Genomic DNA, 23,887 nt, shown 5'->3' with positions numbered 1-23,887 from the left:
TCCTACAGTCTTGTTGGTAGCATCTGGCTCCTCAGGGCATAGAAAGTTGAGGTCTAGATAATAATTTCTTAAGTATTTGTGAATTTCATGAGAAAAGTACGTGATAAACACATCAAGAGCTCCTGAAAAGTAGGTGATAAACACATCAAGAGCTCTTCAAATACTGCACTAAGACAAAAAAAAAAAAAAAAATCTTCAGAATAAATTAAATAATTAATTGTTTTGGAGACCCATGACCAAAACAGGGAAATGTCTCTTTAGAATGGCTCTCATCTTCTGAGGATGCATCTGCATATGAAGCAGGGCAAGGATGTATGACTCAGAAATTCCATTCACTGGAAGTCAAAGCCTTTTTTTTTTTAAATCTGGGCTTAAAGCCAATGTCACCATAGCCTTTACAGACCCAGTGTAGCTGTGAGTCATTTGACCTTAGAAGTATAATCATAAAGATAAATTTAAAATAGCATTCCAGGATTTGGCATTCTATTATAAAGCAAACAAATATGGCGGAGGCATAGAACTAGAAAAAGCATCACTGTATATACGAAATTGCTATAAAAGAGTTTGAAATTTTTACTAACATTTATCCCTTTATGACACACATGCACAAAACTAAGTTATATGGCTCCTAGGGCTAGCTAACTGAAAAAGGAGACCATGTGATTTAGGTTAAATTCAGTTAAATTAAAAAATAGTTACTTTACTTACTAAGAAGAGGTAATTAGCTAAGATACAATGGTGAACAAGATAGAGGTGTACAATAATATGTGAAGAATTAATTTAAAACTGAGTATGAAATGGAAAGCAATGCTAAATTAACATATTCCTTAGATTATATTTTACCTGATATCAGTATTGCTATGCTTTATTTTGTTGGTCATTGATACAAATTTTGATCTTCATATTTTTTATTTTTTGAAATCTTTTATTCTTGGAACCTCCTGTTCTTGTTTTATTTATATGCTATCTCTTGAATGTCCCTAAAGATATTAATGATTTTTTTAAGTTTTCTGTTTTCTCCATTAGTTCTATTTTCTCAACTTTTTTCTCAATTATTTTGTGATTCCTGGTATGTTAGAATCCTTTTTTGCTTCTCTGTGATTTCAAGCATTTATCATAGGATTTTTGCAATTGGTTATCATAGAAGATAGGTGGCCTATGCTAGAAGGCAGAGAGCAGAGTGCTAGCAGCATCTTCTGGGTTTAGGGGCTTCTTGCTGCTCCTAGGACCTCTCTGTTTCCCTCTGTCTCTGTCTCTCTATCTCTCTCTCATCAGAGTCAACACATAGGCTCTTTCATTGCAAGGAAAAACATTGTTAAAAACCTTTCAGATTTCAACAGAAAACATGGGAAAGGAAAAGAGATAACCGGCTCAGTTATTCCAAATAATTTTGTAATTATGCACCTTAAGAATGATCAGATTAATCTAATCCTGACAGCATTCCTGGCATGAATTTCACAAAATCTTTGCTTTCTAGAGTCAGTTTTTGTGGACACACACACACACACACACACACACACACAGTCTGCTATCTTGGTCTCTAATTATTCTACATGTGTGTACATTTTTAACACAATGGTCCACAAAATTCTGTTTTGTGAATGTATAATTTTATTTCATCTAACAAATCTACTATCATGAGCTCCTATATCTTCATGATACAAAAAATTCCTTCAAATTCCATTTTTCTGGGGTGCCTGGGCAGCTAAGTGGTTGAGCATCTACCTTCGGCTCAGGGCGTGATCCTGGGACCCAGGATTGAGCCCCACATGGGGCTCCCTGTGAGGAGCCTGCTTCTCCCTCTGCTTATGTCTCTGCCTCTCTCTCTCTCTCTCTCTCATGAATAAATAAATCTTAAAAAAAATTCCATTTTTCTAGGTCCAATCCAGTGATTTCTTTAAACCATGCACATTTTTTTCCATTCATATTTAAGGTATATGTGTTCTTGTTTTATCTTTAACTCATATTCCTTACTCAAAGGGGTATATGGTCATTAGGGAATTGCCACCCTACAGTGCTTGTAGGAGCAGAAAGTCTTTTAATCTCCGTTTTTCTCCATCTTATACTGAGAACTTTTTAATGATGTGACTTTAGTCATGCAAAACTAGGGAGCCCATGTGAAGCATATTTTATACTTGGAGTAAATTGTCAGTGGGTGGGCCACCTGGCACTTAATCATTGCTAATCCTTACCTATTGCTGGTATGGTCCACTCACATCTCTACTTGCTGCTTTCCCAAGTCCCTTTTGGTCAACTTGTCCTTTCTCCCAAATGCAGATACACCATTTCATTGTCCCTAGTAGAGAGTTCCACATCTGTGAGGCTGCTGCCTTTCAAGATTTTTGCTGAGTAGTGGAACACATACCGTCTTTCCTCATACTTTAACTTAGAGTTAATTACATCATCTCCCCATGCCACACTTCCCCACAAACCAGACTCCTAATGGGGAGTAGCAAAACATGTGGTCACTACAATACAAATTTACTTATTTTTTAAATGCTCATCCTCCTTTAAAGTTTCCTTATCTAGTAGTATAAAGAGCAAAAGACACCTATTCTTTCTGCTAGTTGACCTACATCATATACTTTTGCTTTTAAACTGAGATATCTTTTGCATTATAAAAGTTTAAAATATAGCTTAGAATATAGAATGTAGAAGTGCTTTGTTCTCACCCGAGGATTCTTCCTCCCATGAGCAGTGGGTGCTCCCCTCCCTCATTGTCCAATAGGAAGAAGGTGGCAGTTCAACAAGGAAAACAAGAAAGTTCACATGAGTTAAATTTGAATTATTACTCCACCTCAAATTAATACTTCCTATGCCATCTTGACATACATTTCTTGTCTCTGCAATAAGACGGAGTAGGATTATCTCAAATATGCCTCTAGATTGAGTCTGAATCAGGCTGGAATCATAGACTGATTTGCATGGTGTGCTATAGTTTGTCTTCATGTAGAGGCAGCAGAACTAATACCTTGAATAGGCCAACTGGTCAGCCCAAGAAAGGCTGAGATGGTCTGTGGATGATCCTGATTGATGGAATGTTGGATTCTCTTTTCTAGCTTTCCTGGAAGGATATTTCCTTTGTCCAGATCTTTTTTTTTTTTTTATTGTATTTTTTTCCAGATTGCCTAAGGAATAATTGTCAAACCTAATTGTACAAATATAAAGTGTATAATGTGATGATTTGACATGCATATACATTGTGAAAGGATTACCAAAGTCAAGATAATCAATACACCCATCAGCTCACATAGTTCATTCTTTTTGTGTGTGTGGTGAGATCCTTAGTACAATTCTTAGAGATACAGGTGCAGTCTAAAGCCTGTTACTGACAATTGGCAGGAACAAATTAAAACAATTATGCCTGTCATAGTGTTTCTCATTGTCTTAATGCTCCACTTTGTACCACCAGACTATATTTCTCAAAACTTGAGAGAGAAAGAGAGAGAGAGAGAGACTCAAAAGAGCATACCCTAGTGCTCTAACATCCAGGACTAACAAAAACAAAACTCAACGGGCACTTTGTTACCAATATATTTACAAAGGAATAGGAGGATTAAATTCTCTAATTAACATCAAAATTCAGACTTCCTTGCTTAGACTCCCTGCTGATAACCAGAGGAATACTATATTTTCTGTAAAAATGGCTATTCAGCATTAACCTAGTTTTGAATTGTTTTAAAATCCCAATTTTTCTAAAAGGCTGGTAAGTGTTATCCCAATTTTATTTGATACAATAATTATTTGGTATGGGGATCCCTGGGTGGCTCAGTGGTTTAGCGCCTGCCTTCGGCCCAGGGCGTGATCCTGGAGTCCCGGGATCAAGTCCTGCATCGGGCTTCCTGCATGGAGCCTGCTTCTCCCTCTGCTAGTCTCTGCGCCCCCCTGTGTCTCTCATGAATAAATTAATTAAATATATTTTTTCAAAAGATAGTATTTCTTTATGCTTCAGTGGAATATATTCATCCTCTAGGCAAAGAACCAGTAATTGTAAAGAGGGAAGAATCAAAACTCTCTTTGTAAGAAAAGCAGTTACAACAAAGTAGTACTTCTTGGAAATTGAAAAGAAACTCCAATTCCACTGCTAAAATCAGTAATTAGAAGAAAGATGAATATATTCCATAGTAACTAGAAAATGATTGAATTAATTCTGAAATATCATCTAATGGTTTTTCAATGTAGTGCTCATAATTAACTTTTATAATAGAGAAATAGCATAAGTTTTCATATTTTGTGCAGATTTAAAATAAAAATATTCATGAACAGAAGCAGCATAACTTGATGGATTCAGAATTAGGAATTATGAGCCCAAGGATTATTCTTCAATGGAATTTTTTTTTAAATAGCTTCATTTTTCTTTCATGAAATATATTTTTCGGCTTCATATATCAATCAGAGAACTCTGGACTGATTCATTAAAGCTTCTAGTAAAATTGTATAACCTGAAGGTCAAGTAAGAGTATTAATTCAAAACAAAGATATTTTCTTTTTTTCCCCCTGGAATTTTTGCAGTCCATAATCTACAGATAGAAATGTGAAAAATTAAAACATTATTATATTCAACGATAGGAGAGGCTTAAGAATTATCTAGAAGGAAAGGAAGGAAATGCCAATGATTTTAATATTGAATTGCCATCATAATAAATAGAATGTTGGAAGGATATCAAATCATACTTGTCTTATCAGGATATTTTTATACACAGGGAAAAAAACTTCTACTACACAGTCAACTTCTGGCAATGACATTTCTCACTCGATACATCTTGGAAGATCATCAAAGCCAAAATAAACATCAAACTGTCCAAAAAGCACCTGGATTATTAAAAATAAAATGAAGTCCTCGTGCCATATTTTGGAGCCAAATATGAATTCAGTGACTGGCCTAGAAAAAGTACTCAGAAAATATTTTTTAGAAACAATAAAATTGCTCATTGGTCAGATTGGCACACTGATAAATGATAACTCAGAGTTATAAAGACTGACATTATCTCTCGTTTTACAAGAAAGATGTAAAAATTATTATGGAACAATAGAGTCACACCAAGTTTTATGGGACTACAATAAATGATAAATAATTCTGTCTATAGAGTTTGCACAAGCAGGCACAAAATGAATAACATTTGAGCTGGTTTTTGAAGCATGAACAGGATTTAGGGGTAGATAAAGAACAGGAAAGGATCTCCCAGATGGGCCAGCATGTGCAAAGGCATGCACAGTATTTTTTAAAACCTCTATTTAAAGCAAAGTGGGTAAGTTTGGGGGTGTATGTGTGAAAAAGTGCCAAGATGTGACTGAGAAATCAGTCAGGTCCAGGCATTTTACGAAAACATTTGTAAGCTGTTCTAAGGATTTTGAATATTTTCCTTTAGGTCTCAGGAAGCCGTTGAAATTATTTAAGCAGAAATAAGGTATAACTTAAATGGTGTTGAAAAAACTAGACAGCTACATTCAAAAAGATGAAACTGGACCACTTTTTCATACCATACACAAGACTAAACTCGAAAAATAAATAAATAAAAAAATTTTTTAAAAAAAGACTAAACTCGAAATGGATTAAAGACCTAAATGTGGGACTGAAACCATAAAAATCCTAGAAGAGAGCACAGGCAGTAATTTCTCTGACGTTGGCCATAGAAACATTTTTTTCTAGATAATGTCTTCTGAGGCAAGGGTAACAAAAGCAAAAATAAATTATTAGGATTACATCAAAATAAAAAGCATCTGAACAGCAAAGCAAACAACAAAACAGAAAGACAATCTACTGAATGGGAGAATATCTTTGCAAAAGACATATCCAATGAGGGGTTAATATCAAAATATATAAAGAACTTATGTAACTCAACATCAAAAACCCAAATAATCCAATTAAAAAATGGGCAGAAGACATGAATGACATTTTTCCAAAGAAGACATAGAGATGGCCCACAGACACATGAAGAGATGCTCAACATCACTCATCATCAGGCAAATGCAAAAGAAAACCACAATGAGATATCTCCTTACACCTATGAGACGGCTAAAATCAAAGTTGGTGGAGATGTGGAAAAAAAAGGAACCCTTGTGCACTGTTGGTGGGAATGCAAACTGGTGCAGGCCCTGTGGAAATCAGTATGGAGATTCCTCGAAAAGTTAAAAATAGAACTACTACATGATCTGTAATTCCACTACTGAGTATTTACTCAAAGAATATCAAAACACTAATTTAAAAGATATGTTTGTTACATAGTATTACTTAAAATAGCCAGAATATGGAAGCAACTCAAGTGTCAAAATATAGATGAATGAATGGATAAAGAAGATGTGGCATGTACACATACAATGGTATTACTCAGCCATAAAAAAAGAATGAAATCTTGACATTTGCAATAACATGGATGGATCTAGAGGACATAATGCTAAGTGCAATAAGCCAGTTAGAAAAGACAAATCCCATACGATTTCACCCATATGTGGAATCTAAGAAACAAAACAAACGAACAAAGAAAAAGAAGACAAACAAACAGACTCAACTATAGAGAACAAACTGAGGTTACAGGAGAGGTGGGGGGGGATGGGTGAAATAGGTGATGAGGATTAAGAGGACACCTGTCATGATGAGCACTCAGTAATGTACAGAATTGTTGAATCACTATATTGTACACCTGAAACTGATATGACACTGTATGTTAGTTATACCAGGGCTGAAAAAAGGAAGTAAGGAAAACTGAATTTGAGTTTTATAAAAATTGCTCTTCTGGCACCTCTACGAAGACTCAGTAAGAGAGGAAGGTGCAAATTAGGGGGAAAGCCTCTCAGGCAAGACGTCCTGATAATCCAGAGAATTCACATGCAACTGGCAAGTACCCACTACCCTACCCTGAAGTGCTTGGCCCTCAACTCATCAAATAACTGAACATAGGATGGCCTGTCTACTGGAGTTCGCTTTGAGTTCGGTTTTAAACGTGGCATATGTGATTTCAGTGAAACAGGGAAGAACTCAGATTTCAATGGGCTGATGAGCTGGCATTCTGTGATACAGCCTAACCACCTAGGAAAGATTTGGGTTAATTTATTTGCCTAGGGGCTCACACAGCAAAACTGAAAAACAAATCTAAAGTAGTAATCTACGTTGCAGATTTTGCTACATGGCTTTATCACAAAAATTGAAAGTCAAACATTTTACACTTTTACTACAAAACTGAAAATCAAACCTAAAGTAGTAAGCTGTTGCAGATTTTACTACATAGTAGTATACATACTATTTTTATGATTATAAATATTACTAGGTATACAATGAGAATTACATAACATTCAGTTTTATTTTCTAAATGCTTTCTCATATTTAACTTAAAAAATCCAATTTCTTAGTAGTCTTGATTATTTCATATTTTGTAAAAATATGAAGAGTTTTTTAAAATATTTTTTAACTTACTTGAGAGAGCAAGATAGCTAGGAAGAGCACAGAGGGAGAGGAAGAAGCAGACTCCTCACACTGTAGGGCTCGATCCCGGGACTTCAAAATTATGACCTGAACTGAAGGCAGATGCTTAACTGACTGAGCCACCCAGGTGCCCCTGAAGAGTTTTAATAAGACATGATTTTTAAAGATTCCCTGAGAAGATTGTTGTAATTTAGAAATTTACAACTCGACAATAAATAGATCTTGAGCCAATTTTTTTAATAAATTTATTTTTTATTGGTGTTCAATTTGCCAACATATAGAATAACACCCAGTGCTCATCCCGTCAAGTGTCCACCTCAGTGCCCATCACCCAGTCACCTCCACCCCCCGCCCACCTCCCTTGAGCCAATTTTGTGATAAATCACCATATCTCTGAGGGCCAGCATTCTCAAAATGAGGAATGCAGTAAGCATTGGGGTTCTACTATCCACTTCCCTCCCTCCCCAACAACCACCTTCAGTTTGTTTATTCACATGTCCCATAAGAAATTCATGTACTTCAGGGAAAGCTGACATCATCCCTGCCTCTAGAGGTGAGGCAGGAAGCCCAGATGTACACGGATCTGCACAAGCCCGTCCACTCACGAGCTATTGTACTGGAGGGTCTATGACCAACTCTATCTGTGAGGCTAGAAGTATATGGTGTTTCTGTGACAATTTTCTCTTCTGAGGAAAAACTGAAGACAATGTCTCTTCCTCTGGACGATAGCTCCTAGAACAACTCTAGTCAACTCCCTACCATTTCCTCCACCTAGTTGAGGATGGGGCTGACATCTTGAGAAATATGGGACTGTGAGAATCATAGGGAACCAAACCATAGCCCAGATAAGCTATCCTAGAATCTGACCTACCTGTGAACATTTTGGTTACATGAGCCCAAAAAATCCTTCACATAGTTTAAGCCATTTTGAAATGGGTTTTCTGCAACTTACAATTAAGGTATCACCAGGGGTAGAAGTGGATAACATAGAAAATGACTCTAAAGACATTGCAAAGAAGCAGCTAATATGGAAATAAAGAGAAGGGACTTTGAAACCACACTGCCTGCCGGACTCCCAGCTCTGTATTCCCTAGTTGTGTGACCTTAGAGAACCGTGTAGACTTGCCATGCCTCAGTTCCGTCATTTGCAAAATGGGAATAATGATGCACATCTCACAATGTTACAAATTAATAACAATGAATTTATAAAAATAAGTTAGTACATGTAAAATACTTAGAACAGTACCTCATACATTGTCAATGCCTCAACACAAGGTAGCCTCTATTAAGGTCCTTCTGGTCCTGGAGAATCTGCAAATTTCAGGGCAAACTTCATAGCCAGGTTAACTCTTAAGATCAAGCATGGACTGCTAGTACACCCGGGACAGAACCTAGAACTTCTGGACCATTCAGTCATTCAGCAGATAATTAAGTCTCTCTATTATGAAAGATACTGGATGTAAAGATACATTCATTTAACGACTGCAGTGGGCCGGATTTGCTCTAAGCTCTTGGCTTCGAGTAGCAAGCAAAACAGGCCCAGTCCCTACCCTCATGGCATTTCCATTGGAGTGACCATCTGAGCCCCATAACTAAGTTATGCTCACTGCCCTTAACTCACTCACAGCCTGCGAGGACAGTTCGAGTGCCATACAGGAAAAATTGTAAAACTTTAGGACACTGGTAAATGCTATCATATAGCGAAACTCATGGTATTGTGGGGGAAAGAAAACAATGGAGGATTAGAGAGAAAGGTGTGCTTCCAGAATAAAATGGAATTTGTCAGAGATATTGATGTTAGGCAGAGGGGAATAAAGGGCTCTCAAGGAAGAGCAAAGGGACTATAACAAGGACAGAGCATGGCAAACTGACTCAGAAAATACAAGGTGCCTCAGTAGGGACCTGCGGATGGCAAGTCAGAGCGACTGGCGGAGCTCAGACCCTGAGGGGCCGTGTAATCAATGCTGCCAAGTTTAGACCTGACATGATGGGAGCTAAGAAGAGATTTGTCATATTAGGTAGGTGAGGAAAAATGAGAGCATTGGGTACCCCCTGACAGACACGAGTGGATAAAGGAATGAAAGATGTGTTAAAGAGGATGAAAGGTATTCCAAAGCAGCTTTCCATTACTAATTTTCTTTTAACTGATCCAGATTGCTAGAAATATCTCAGTCATTTCTTAGACGGTTCTGAAAAATAATAGAGTAAAACACTGAACTTCATAATACCAAAATCTGTCGATTCACTTTCATCCTGAAAACATGATGCCTTATTAAAATCAACCAACATGTTTCTCTTAATTTTTAAAAGATCAAACAATACCTACCTTGTTATAACAAATAAACCTTGGAATCCTAAGAAATTATATGAGTTTCACATCCAGACATTTTGGCTGTAACCTAAAATATCAAGGCATGAAATCATGTCATCTCAGAATTGGAAGATGTTAAAGGTCATCTAGTCCAACCTCCAGACCAATGCATGAGGCCATCCTCTCTATGACATCCAATTTCTTTTATTTTTATTTTTTTACGATTTTATTTATTTATTCATGAGAGATACAGGGAGGGGGAGAGGCAGAGACACAGGCAGAGGGAGAAGCAGTCTCCACGCAGGGAGCCCAATGTGGGACTGGATCCTGGGTCCCCAGGATCACACCCTGGGCCAAAGGCAGTGCTAAACTGCTGAGCCACCGGGGTGCCCCTACTTCTTTTAAAAAGCCTTTTTATTTATTCACCTAATGAACATCTGTAGAGTACTAACAACATGCCAGGCTCTGCATCAGATATTGGACATATGGGAGTTAACCAAACATAGTCTCTTCCCTCATGAAACTTACTTTAAAAAAAAAAAAAGATTAATATAGGCTGGCAATTACCGATTTGGACTGCTTGTTTCTCTTCCCAGCACCACCATCCCCCCTTCTTTAAACACCAAAAATACAAACCACTCTAGTGCTCAAATATGTCAAAATATGTCCATTGCCCTTGGGAGTAGCACGGATTCTATTCATAGCCTAGTCTACTCCTCAAGCCTTCAGCCATTCGCAAGTGTTTACCCCTTATGTTTCTCTGATTCTTTGTCTCAGGGCTTACAAAAATCCACCGCACCTACCAGAAACAAGAATGTGACTAAAGATTCCCTAATCACAAATTCAAAGGCTTAATTATTTCAATGATACTAGCTTACACTTACATATACCTCCTCCATAGTGACACCCGTTAAAATCCAGGTCATTCTTACTACACATCTCTCAGTAGTCCCGCAGGGTCAGGTCCCACGGATGAGAGTTTCACCAATCTCTGTTCTGCTTACTCCTAACTTATTTCCTTCCCCTCCTACCAAAGTTGTTGAGGGTCTAAACTGTTTTAACATACACTCGAGTTTTTCTGAATTGTTAGAATCAAGGACAATTGGCTTGAGATTCTCTTAAAGATTTTAAAGATTGTTATAACAATCTTTTTAATTTAATAATCTTAATTCTGACCTACATGATTCTTTTTTTTTTAAGTAAATTCTATACCCAACAGTTTTACCGGGGCTTAAACTCACAACCCCGAGATCAAGAGTCACACACTCTACCAACTACACAGTCAGGCATTCCAACTGAGCTGCATTATTCTTACTTTCTCCTATAACTAATACTTTTATCACAAGATTCGAGTTTACTTTTAATAAATACAGACTTCCATTTTATACACATATATAACCATTTATAGAGAAAATCAACACCCAAATAACTATATATGAATAAATGCAGATTTGTGTAATCACAAACCAGTGCTACAGTACTTTTTAGATGCTTACAACAGATTTTTGTTCTGGATATATCTAAGTCTGAACTGTCCAATATGGAAGCTGTTAGACATACTTGGCTATACTAATTCTGAATAATTAAAATTAAATAAATTAAAGATTTAGTTCCTCGGTCACAATAGCTATACTGTAGGTGAGGAGTAGCCACTAGCCACATGTGGCTAGAGTACTGGGCAGCACAGACACAGAATGTCTCCATCAACACAAAGTTCTGCTAGACAACACTTATCTAGATGGTTCTAGATGGTGACATTCGTCTATCAGAGAGAATGATGTGCTGAAGACCACACTCTTAAATCTTGCCTTGTCTCATGAGTAAAATAGAATAGGTAAATGCTTCATTTTCTTGGTCTTTCTTCTCTGTTATCACGCAACAAATATTTATTATTGACAAAATTAAAATACAAAGAAGTAAAAGAGAAACAAGTAAATCCTAAATCACCCTAAATTAGACATGCTACCATGATGGAGAAATTCATTTCTAGAGTGATGATTGTCTCTTCCAATTTTCTGTTTAAGGTACCTTTTCCCTTCATTCTTTCGATCGGTAATATATTGATCTGCTATGAGACTCACAAAAATCTACAACAATTATACATCAAGTAATATATCTTTGAATTTTAAAAAAATGAGTTACCGAAACACAGGTGCTCCACCCACAGGGAAAAAGGCAACACTTTAATGAAGAGTAGCTAATTTCAACTACTAGGAAACCAGGGAATCCCATTCTTTTATAAAAATATTTTCACACTCCCTTTGAAATAAGGCTTTCCTGTTTCTCCCACATGTGGATAATAATCCAGCTGCATCTCCAAAATAAGTATGGCTGGAAAGTTCCTTCAAAGATCTCCTTGCAGCTGAATATCAAAGGGGAAATTTGCATGTTTCTAAAACTATTGTTCTTGTGGCGCATGATGGAATTATGAGGGATCTCCTGCTTTTGTTTCTAAGTACAAATAAATAAAAGTTCAGTAATTTGAACCTACTGGGATCTCCCTGCAGCCTTTTCTTTTTTCTTTTTTTCTTCTTTTTTATAGGAGGGCTATATAAAGCAAGGAATGTTTTGATGAGAACAAGTTCCCATCATTTATGGAGGCCAAAGGCCAGTGTAAAATCTTTGTTCTATATCATAATCAGATTTATTTTGGTATTTTTTGGTGGTTTTAGTGTTAGATTTTACTAAATACTCTTTATTAGTATCTTTTTAATCTTTTAGAACATTTTTCTTCCATTCACATCTAAGAAAAAGTATGTCACAATAATAATGGTCATGCTTTCCTTTGCTGGGCAAAATATATTTTGCAGATGTTACAGTTTTATTACAAATATTGATCTAAAGAAGCTTTAGACAATCAGGTCAGTCTATTCTGTTTCCAAAGAGCGCTGATGTGGTCTGAGCTGGTGGTACCACCAAGTCACATTTTATGGTAGAAGAAGCAGTAAAATATTTGAGAAATAACCAACAGAGCAAGAAAGTAGTTCTGTGTTCCAGCTTCAGTATTGTGACCACAGTGCTTCCTCTCTGGGACGGGTCACTTCCTTAGAAAAGGAAACCTTTACCCCATTGTTAAATATGAGTTCAAAACCACTGAAACATTTCTTATATAATGTTAAGCAGTACAAGAAAGGATAATGATGGAAAAGCAATCCGTGAAAAAGTACGAGCCCTGGGTGTTATTCTGTATGTTGGCAAATTGAACACTAATAAAAAATAAGTTTATTATAAAAAATAAAAAAATAAAAAAACAAAAGGAATACCTCCTATTAAAAAAAATGAAGCCTTCTGAATGAAAGTAAATTCACTTATCCCAGAAATTCTTTTACGTAAAATAAAGAAGTTTAAAACATGGAAGTGCATATTTAATATGATATATTAAAATGTAAGTCATCTTTTAACAGAAATTAAAAACAAAAAATTATACTGTTACAAGAGTATAAAATAGGATGAGGGGCTCTGGGCCTGGAGAGTGATGTGGGTCAGAGTCAGAAAAATGTACTGTGATTTCAAAGCTGGTAATTTGAAAGGAAGTTTGGCATCTGAGAGCGGTGAAAGGGAAGGCAGGATAAATATTTTTCCACAAACACTCCTAGATCAGGAATTTATGTAACTGAGTAAGGCATGATACATAACAAGTTTTTGGTATGAGTCTAAAAAGATGTGACTAATTTCTGTGTAATTCTTTTGTGCTGTACTTTGTTTCATGAAAGTAAAACAGTGCTGTCTTCAAGTTTTAATGTTTAGATGGTTTTCCACAGGAAATATCAAAATATCAAATATTCTTCTACTTCCTTTATTCTTCCACAGTTAAATCTTGGCTTTACTCCTCACCTGTCATAGGACTTGTGAGCAAGTTACTTAACTCTCTGTCTTGGCCTCTCCACCTAGAAAATAGAGACACTAATAGCACCTATGACATATATTTGTTGTAATGATTATGTGAGCCAATGCAGATAAAGTGTGGACCACGGTGCCTAGGATATAGTTCAGTCCTCAATAAATATAAATCATTCAGATTATCACTGCTTTTAAGACTACAGAGATATTTTACTGGAAGAAAGCTCCATCCACATCATTGCAAATGCCAAGATTTCATGCTTTTTATGGCTCAATAATATTCCATTGTATCTGTATATATACCACATCTTCTTTATCTATTCATCAACTGATGGACACTTGGGCTGTTTCTATATGTTGGTCATTGTAGATAATGGTGCTATAAACATAGGGATGCATGTATCCCTTTGAATCAGTGTTTTTGTGTTCTTTGGATAAATACTCAGTAGTATGATTGCTGAATCATAGGGTAGTTCTATTTTTAACTCAAAGATATAAATTTTAAACATTCCAGAAAGTTAGCAAATATGGAGCAGAATATATACACACACAAATAAATGAAAAAAACTAATAAACTAATAAATAAAATAACTATAGTAAGATAGATTTCATAGTATACACATTGTACCACATATATTCACATACATCATGCACACACACATATCATTCTGTGATGCATGTATTATCACACTGTGTACGTATTGTCACATACGTTGTATTGTACTTGGTCTGCTTTCCAAACCAAACTGTGTGCTTCCTAAGGAAAGGGATCTTATTTATCTCTCTATTCTAGTTTCTGGAACCTAGTACAGGATAAGTATGAATAAAATGATGAATGAACAAAGTGTCTTGACTTAAACCACAAAGAAAGTTAGTGGTACAGCCAGAATTAAATCAAGTCTTTAGGATTTCTCCCCAGCCCCTCACCGTTACCCGGGGTTCATCTTCTCTCCTTTACCTAGTTAGGGACACACAAACTTCTGTTTTGAAATTTAGGGATTTGTTTGCTATGTCAAGTGAAAGTTAAACAGGTTTTATGAAATTAATCTCTATGTTAAGCCCCTGAAAGCACCTTAATAAAAACAGGGATTTTTTTTAAAGATTTTACTTATTTATCTACGATAGACACAGAGAGAGATAGAGACACAGGCAGAGGGAGAAGCAAGCTCCTCGAAAGGAGCCCGATGCGGGACTTGATCCCCAGACCCTGGGATCATGCCCTGAGCCAAAGGCAGGTGCTCAACCGCTGAGCCACCCAGGTGCCCCAAAACTTAGATATAAATAACCTACATACAAACTTGACCTCCTAAGGGGAGGAAAAATTAAGGCTGGATTTAATGCTTCTATCTGCACATTGTGCAAGCAATTTGAGTCATACCCATAATGTGAAGGAGAAGTTCCTATCCTTTTTCTATCGAAAAGCTATCTTCAGAATGTATTTTAGGTCCTCAAAAACTTAAGGAGAAATTCATGTCTGTGGGTATTTCTATATGCTCAGACAGGATTAATACTTTTGAATAATTAACAAGTCAAGATAGTAAGAATAAAAATGACATTTAATGTGTATTTAATAAGTCGGGCATTTCGCTGTGTTTTACGCAAATTGCTTTATATTAGCTACTTGTCAGCTATCTAAGGTAAATAATATTATTTATTATTATTTATTAATACCATTCACAAGCTTTGAAAGAGAAAGTCAAATGTCTAAGGTCAGGGATGCCTGGGTGGCTCAGCGGCTGAGCATCTGCCTTTGGCTCAGGGCATGGCCCCTGGTCCTAGGATCGAGTCTCACATTGGGCTCCCTGCATGGAGCCTGCTTCTCCCTCTGCCTGTGTCTCTGCCTCTCTGTGTGTGTGTCTCTCATGAATAAATAAATGAAATCTTTTTAAAAATGTCTAAGGCCACCTAGTTAGCAAGAAGATGAGCCAGGACTGGCAGCCACTGTCTTGCCCCTTTACAACTAAGCTACACACTTCTCTTTTTTTGAAGTCTGCTTCTCTCAAGTCCATCTTTAGTCCAGGACAAAGCAGTCTGTCCTGCAGGCACATCAAGATATTCCCCAAGCCTCACAAAGCAGTAAAGAAAATTTAAAAAAGAAAAAAGAAAAAAAAGAAAAAAGAAAAAAGTGTACTTCCAGGAAATAATAAGAAAACACAGAGATATTAAATTTGACATACTTAAAATAGGAATCGTGCAGACATTGCCTTTATTGTAGACAACTGTTTCAGGCAAGATGATTGTGTGAGACAAAATTCTGGAGACTTTAGATTGTGTACATATTGTAGTTAAGTTGATCTCTTGATTTAATTTATGAGTATATTTTATTTAGAAACACAATTGTTTTCATAATACAGCGATAACAAAATTGTCACTCTGAATAAACAGGAATATATATGTTTATATTATACAGTAACTTGTTCCAAGGAGTTATTAAAACTGTAAACTAGGCTTTACAGAAGGCAGAGGAAAGAGGAAAGTATGTTACTATCTCATCCTGCAGTGCAGATGAAGATATCAAAACGGGTAACTGCCTGCCAGGCATATTATAAACTGTAATTGGAGGAAACCAAATAAGGAATCAAGATATCATGCCAATACTCTAAAAGAAAATATTTTTGGTTTTGATACATTTTTAAGAATGTCAGAATAAAAAGACAATTAAAATCAATGGTTGGTTTCTACATGTTTCTTTCCATTTTCCAGAGTATGTTTGCCTTTCTCATTTGCCATGTCAGAGTGTTTTGGATTACAACATTTTCCTTCCTAAATTTAAAGCAATAATGAAATGTTAAACTAAAAAGTAAAATGACAGTGTGTATAAAATGGAGTTCCAATAGTGGATTACTGAGAACATACGTCTAGTTAGATTATTATTGGTATAACACTTTTCTCTTGTTACATATGTATTGGAGAGAGAGAGTTAAAAAGGAGCTTCTGGAGAAAGATAGTGTGGACTGAGCACAGTTTTTTATCCTCTTACCTTCTCTAGATCTTATCAGAAGTAAATAAAGAAGGAGGTATGAGACTACAAGAATCCCAAAACAAAGAGAACCAGAGATGAACCATCAGTAGAGGAAAAAAAAAAAAGTTTTCAATGAATTTTCAGGAGATAAAAAGTAGAATGATATGGATAACTACTGAAGTTGGCCAGGGGAAAAAAAACAGTCATACCCCAGAATATGTCAATTTTCAACTTTAAACCTATATATACATTGGAATGTGTTAACTGTGAGTACAGAACACAATGCAAATACTTTTAAGCCTGACATGTATAAAAGATGTAATTTGGGAGATGGAAACAAGGAAGAGAGTTTAAACACAGACCAGGAGCACTGATGTCTTTTTATGAAGTGAGGAGTATGGAGATACTGTCTGTAACCAGGAGAAAACCAAATAATAACCAACAGAAGATAGAAAATAGCCCTGCAACCACCTGGAAGTTGGTGATGGTGGTGGTGCTAGGGGTGTGGAGGAGATAACTGACCTAAATCTGCATCAATCAGAAAATCAATAAACAACGTCTGTGAAAAAGTAAGAAATAGCGTCATAGTATACATAACTTTGAGAAATATAAAGTTAACTAGCGAAAGAGTTTAATATGGAAACACTTAAAAGAGAAAACTTTTGCCTCTGGGATAGAGAATTACATGTAGGAGAAGATGAAGTGGAGCCAGTGGTGTTTAATTATAAACTCTTCTGTTGTTTTTTTTTTTTTAGCATGGACATGTATTATATTTACAAGAATTTAAAATGTATGTAAGAAAAAATAAAAGGTTTGGAAAATCTCCATATGTTCAATATATCAATTTAAGCGTCATAAGCAAGGTGGGCACATAAGACCAAAGCATCAAAAATTCAGAATCTTCAAATGTCACAGCAGAAAACACAGAAGCTCCTGGTTAAGACTGTTTCTATTCTGGCTAATAAAGCCTGGCAGTTTGTCAACCGTTATCCTGTTAAAAGCGCTGGAGTGGAAGAATGAATTAATTATGTTTTTCATAAAAGACTCACTGACAAAACCAGAGAGAGGCTCCCCTGGCAACTCTAGGGCAGTCTTGCCCTTCTTTGGGCAATATAGATGTCGGCAGTAGGCTACCACAGGGCCTCTAAAATCCCTCACTTCACTCTTCTGGACACAAACCTGGGCAGTTGTATGAATGCTCTGGAGAATTCTATGATCCTATGATTACTAGTATTCTTGGAAAATCTTTAGAACTATAGCAGAAAAGCAGCTTGACTGTCCAGAACATGGTGGCTTCACTATATAGCATCAACTAATTCAAGAGAAAATAGTTTTTATAGGTCCGAAAAGATAGAAAAGCTCTGATGATTCCTGGAATTAATTGGTCAATTATTGCCAATTTAAATTAATAAGGAAAACACACACACACAAGCACACACATATAAACACACAACAAATCTAGGCATTGTTTAGTTTTGTCCCAAAAGGAAATGATAATGACCAAGGCAACAGAAGTGTCCATGTCTGTCAGATTCCTGGGTAACGCTGGCCCTGAGAGAGTTCATTTTAGGCCGTATTAGGAAGGTATTAATTATTATTATAGAAGAGAATATAAATGTTTTCAAGTAAACATTATAAATGATATCATTTAGAAGGTATGTTTCTCCTACATGCAGCCCTTTGAGTCCCAAAATATCGACCCCTTATGAGTGGCTGCTACTTGCTTGCATGTGACACAAACAAATGAGGCCCATGCAGCTGACTTAGTGTGGTAACTATTGGCTATAGATTAATTTATGAGATAACAAGCTAACAACAGAGGTGTAAGTCTCTACCCACTCAATTTCTAACTTATCTTTCCATAGGAATATTTGAGGATAATCCTCAGTCTCCTCTTATTTCTCTAGTGAACATCGTCTCTGCAAAGGTGGTTGGTCCAGAAAGCCTGCATCATACTCTAGCACTGCCAAGAGCCTCTAGATAGGCTCCATCTTCTTCCAAAAGAGCCTGGCCTGCTGTATTCCTGTTGGACTGCTTCTTGGAAGTTCTTACCAATGCTGAGCTTTTAAAAGCTAATAATAGATTAATGATAACTTATAGTTGCACTGTTATTTCTGAGTTTGTTTCATTTGGTGTTCCTGCCAACTCCAAGGAACAACTTCCATAGACACTTGCAAACAAGCTGTAGAGAGACTCTCATCACCACATCTCACTCTTCCTTTCTGCCTTCCTACTTGCCCCTAGCCAATCAATTCTTCCACTTGTGCAGTAGGCACACCTACTCCCCCTTGCTTAAGAATATGACTTCAGCAACTTTCACCCTTGTCTCCCTCATCAGTGTTTCCCTATCCATCCATTGGCATACATACACATTTTTTATTTTTCATCACTTAAAAAAAACTTGTTTTGGGACACGTGGGTGGATCAGTCAATTAAGTAAGTATATGACTCTTGGTTTCAGCTTAGGTCATGATCTCACAGTTGTGGGATCAGGCCCCATGATGGGCTCTGTGCTCAGTGAGGGATCTGCTTCAGATTCTCTCCCCTCTCCATCCTGCTCATTCTCTCACTGTTTCTCAAATAAATATAATAAAACAAACAAACTTGCTTTTGACCTCTCTTCTTTCTTCAGCTGACACTCCATTTATTTCACCTTTTTATATTATATTTTCTCAAAAGAGTTGCCTAACGCTACAATCTCTAATTCTTCTCCTCCAACTCTCTCTTAAATCTACTCCAACAGGTTGTCATCAGGCCTTCAAAACATGGAGGACACCAATGAGCTCCACCCTGCCAATTCAATGGTTAATCCTCAGTTCTCATCTTACTGGAAATATCAGTATTTTTTTCATAGTCCATCACTCTCTATTTTCCTTGATACCCTTTCTTCACTTGAATTTCAGGGCACCCTAGGCTCCTGGCTTTCCTCCTAGCTCATTATATGGTCCCTGTTTGTCTCCTTTGTTTTTTTTTCTTCCATTCTCAGACCTGTCAACAGTGGAGTTCCCAAAGACTCAATCCTTCCTCCTCTTCTGTCCCCTAACTCTGTACAATGCTTGGTGATTTCACAATCTCCTGGATTTAAACACTGTTCACAAGGCAAATCACTCCCAAATTCCTATCACAGCACAGAGTTCTTGCCTGAATGCCTGCTCATATATCAAAGTCAATTATTTCCCACTCCTTTACAATTAGATGATGCCATATGACCAGGTTCGGTAAATGGGTTGTAGGAGAAAGTGAGTGTTATCATTTCTGAGTAGATATACTAAGAGTCAAGACAACTCTCTAGTTCTTCTCTTCCCCTGTTTCATGACCCTGAAAGCCATATGTTTCTAAATGCAGTTACAATAAAGCAGTCTTTCCATCAGCTTTGGTCCCTTTGTCTGTAAAGCATGTTTTATGCATAACATGAGTGAGAAGTAACCTTTTGATATGTTAAACCACTAACATTTTGAGATTTAGTTTCAACTAGAGCATAATTTACATTATCCTAAACTAGATGTCACAGAGACATCTCAAACTTAACATGACCAAAGTGAATTTCCAATGTTCTTCCTCAAAATTTACTCCACCTGCAGGTTCCCTATATGAGTTGATATCAATTCCATCCTTCCAGTTGCTCAGATCAAATTATTTGAGCAACCCTGACTACTCACCTCTTCTTACATCCCATATCTAACCTATCAGGAGATGCTATTGGCTCTGCCTTCAAAATATATCTACCAATCAAGCACTTCACCCCACCTCCAGTCCTAGCAGCCTGGTCCATTGGCCATCATCTTTCTCAGGCCCTCTCTACAGCCTCCTGAAGGTGTCCATTTCTCCTACTCTTTTTCTCTTTATATACTCTCAAGACAGTAGTTAGAGTGGTACTTGAAACCCAATTCAAATCACTCCTCATCAAACCCTCATAGCTTTTCTCACCTCTCCCAGAATTGAAGCCAATTGCTTCCCATGGCTTATAAGACTTTACATGATCAACCTCTGTACCCCTGTCCTCCTTACCTCTCAGATTAAATTACTTTCCCACTTACTCCATATTAATCACACTGGCCTCCTTACTGTGTGCCAACTCACCAAACATGCCTTGAGCCTTTGTGCTAGTGAATCCCTAAGGCTGGAAATCTCCTTGGTGGCTGACATATCTTTTGAGTCTTTTCTCAGATGCCACCTTCTCAATGGAGCCTACCCTGACAATTCTATTTTAAAAAACAATGAACCCATCCTTCCCACCAGAAACTTTCTGTGTTTACCCTGCTTTATTATTTTCCACATTACTTCCCATCTTCCTACTCTATGGTTTATTGATTTATTGTAGTTATTATGTATCTTCCTACTATTTCTGTCTCTTCTGTTTGGTAACATAAATGTCAAGAACAGGCATTATGTCCCATAATAAGAGCTTAAATATTTACTGGATTAACTAAGGTAAGTGAGCCAGACATGTTTTTACCTACCACAGGTAAAAAGACATACTCAGAGACACTGTAGAGACTTGTCCCAAATCATCCAAATAAGACTTGTATCCAAAAAAGAAAAGAGAAAAGAGAAAATAAAGGAGAAAAATAAAAAACAAAAAAGAAAAGATGCAAAATCACAATTTCCCAAATATAACAGAGGTGTCCACATTCTCTACATTTACCAGATATTTTAATCTTGCAGTTTCATCCTGATATTGGATATAAACCTACTTAATTTTTTTGCTTATATTTTGGATTAATATGCAGAATGATAGATGCTAGGGATTCCATTTTAATGGCTATAACAACCAAATTTATCAAAGAGGATTTTTATGTAGATAGAAAAAGTTTCAATAAATCTAATATAATGATATGCCTTAAATAAATTTGTGTATTTATTTTTTGTACCATGATACAAATTGCTTATTCTGGGGAAAGCTACAGTTTGCTCATGATCTAACTTTCTATTCATCAAAGTTTCCACAAAGGATGGAAATAATAAACAAGTTGGAATTAGTCATTAGTGATCTGTGCTCATAAACCACATGTGAAGATCATGCATCTGCAAAGATTCTGCTTTTATAATGCCTTTGTTATATCCAAGATTAAAGTAAAAAACAAATAAAATTTTCAAATATGTTGACCATATGCAAAATGTATTTCAAACTGTTTGTTAAAATTTTTCTCCACCCATATTTAAAACCTTGATTTAATTTACTTCATACAGTTATTACAAGACAAAATAAAAAAATAAGGAACAATAAAATATTTTGTTTCATCAAAAATTAAGTCAATAATAGTATACAATAAAAATAGGAGCACACCAAAATCAAATATCTGAAGTCAAAGAGGATAGAAAAACTAAAACTTGTTGGCAAGGTGTGAGCATTATGCCATAAAATTTCAGCAAAAAATTATTTAAACAGAAACAAGTACCAAAGTGTAACTAATACAAATACAAGAAGCTACTTTTTGTATTCTTACATTTACATTTCTAATAATAACATATATTTGATCCACGAAACTCTGGATTTAAGGGGGCAGGGAGGAAGAGAAAACCCATAGTTTCCAAAGCTAGCTTTGTATAAGGTTCATGTTTGTGATAGCTCTGTGTCTATACTCTTATACTTTTAGTCTTGGCATAATTTGGTTCACATTTATTATGTCGCTTTTTTGAGCCAGACTCCGCATAAGACATTATTATGTTCTTGCCTTAAAATTTCAATGTTCAATACTAACTGCAAAGCAAGGCAATATGAGCTTAAAGGGGCTTTAAGAGCACAAGAAAAGAATGGATAATTTCTGACTTTAGAAATAGAGTAAAGAATTAGAAACGAAGAGACATTTGAGCTAAAATGCTTAATTTCAATCATTGGCATTTCATCAAATGTAGCCTAATTTTCCATATGAATATGGTTAGGATGAGTTTTCCACTAGGGTCATGGGTCTTGTTGCCTCCCACATATTAAAATAAATTTAGAGCCAAATAAATGTGAATAACTTAACAATTTTTTTAAATTGAGTATGTAACTACTGGCTCACACAATACTGGGAATAAGGCAGTTCCCATCACCTCAGCTATGCTAAACTGTGTTTAATTTTTCATTGTGCTGTCATTAGGGAAATGTTGACTAGGGCTATTGCACAGACGTTGTGATAGTTTTTTCCCCTTGCTAAGTTATGTGGAATTCATTTTCAGCTCAAACCCTTTCTGGACATTTCTTTAACAGGGAACAGATATTGGAGAATTTAGGGACTGTATTAATGAGTTCATGTGCTAACAACAATAAAAGGAGACACTAAATAATTTTAAGCAAAAAAGGCAAATTTACTTTTACTTGGAAAGGTTAAGCTAGTAGCAATGTAAAGGACAGGCTGGCAGTAGCAATAGAAGCCAGTTAGAGTACATTTTCAGTAATTCAGGAGAGAGATGGTGAGCATCTAGGCACTGATAGAGAGGATACAGAAAAGGAGGTGGCACTGAGGAATTCTCAAGATATAGAGTTAGCAAGATTTGGTTATGGATCAATAATAGAATTGAATTCTATTCAATAGAATTACGTTTTTCTGATTTAGATGATAAAATGTATGGAGTTGCCAACAACAGAAAATACTGGAGAAGATGATTGGGTCTGAGGAAAGAGAGGGAAACAGTTAAGGTATTTGTGTGACAATCCAAATTAAAACATCTTGTATGAAAAAGAAGAAAAAAAAATCTGGTACCTTATATGAAAGTTACTATATATAATATATCTAATCGTAGATCAAAGTTACAGAGAATGGTTTGAGATACGTGAAGTGAAGATCTTCATTCTTATCGTAAACTATGAGCAAATATGTTGATAGAGATGTAGATATTCTGCAACCGGTAATAAGGAAAGAAAAATGAATAAAAAGCAACATCCCAGTATTAACACTGGGCGGGCAAAACGGAGAGAGACATAGAATCTGCAATAAAGCTATAAATTGAAACAGAAAATGGAAGAATCTGGTACAGATCAGCATTTGGATTACAGAAAATGAGATAGAGGATATCACCGTAAACTGTGAAATCTCAACCTCAAAATTAACAGGATATCATCCTTCCTGAATAGAGAAGCAAAAATTGATAGTAAATATGAGCCAATCAGATACAGCAAAATGTAATAAAGATTTCACACTCTGACCAAGTGGGGTTTATTCTGACAATGCAAAGTTGCTAAAATTCAAAGATCAGGGACACTTGGGTGGCTCATTAGTTGAGCGTCCAACTCTTGGTTTTGGCTCAGGTCATGATCCCAGGGTCATGAGACTGAGCTCCATGTGGGGCTCCACACTGGTGTGCAGACTGCTTGAAGATTCTCTCTCTTTCAAAAAAAAAAACCGAAGATCAATAAATGGACAATAACCAC

At 36.2% G+C, this 23,887-nt stretch overlaps 1 long non-coding RNA gene across 12 annotated transcripts in view; it reads right to left on the bottom strand.

The window, feature by feature from the left end:
- Window positions 1-23,887, bottom strand: part of LOC144288530 (uncharacterized) — a 344,649-nt gene that overhangs the window by 171,686 nt on the left and 149,076 nt on the right. For 10 of the 12 annotated variants that reach the window (XR_013356393.1, XR_013356399.1, XR_013356394.1 and 7 more), the window contains one exon: window positions 2,673-2,713. The exons of the other annotated variants lie outside the window; for them this stretch is intronic. This is a non-coding gene — a long non-coding RNA (uncharacterized LOC144288530). The remainder of the gene's footprint in view (window positions 1-2,672; window positions 2,714-23,887) is intronic. 12 annotated transcript variants of the gene reach the window in all.

The sequence above is a fragment of the Canis aureus genome, chromosome 18 (genome assembly GCF_053574225.1).
Source record: "Canis aureus isolate CA01 chromosome 18, VMU_Caureus_v.1.0, whole genome shotgun sequence".
Taxonomy (NCBI): domain Eukaryota; kingdom Metazoa; phylum Chordata; class Mammalia; order Carnivora; family Canidae; genus Canis; species Canis aureus.
Note: the sequence above shows the minus strand (reverse complement) of the source record. Positions and strands in the feature narration are given on the sequence as shown.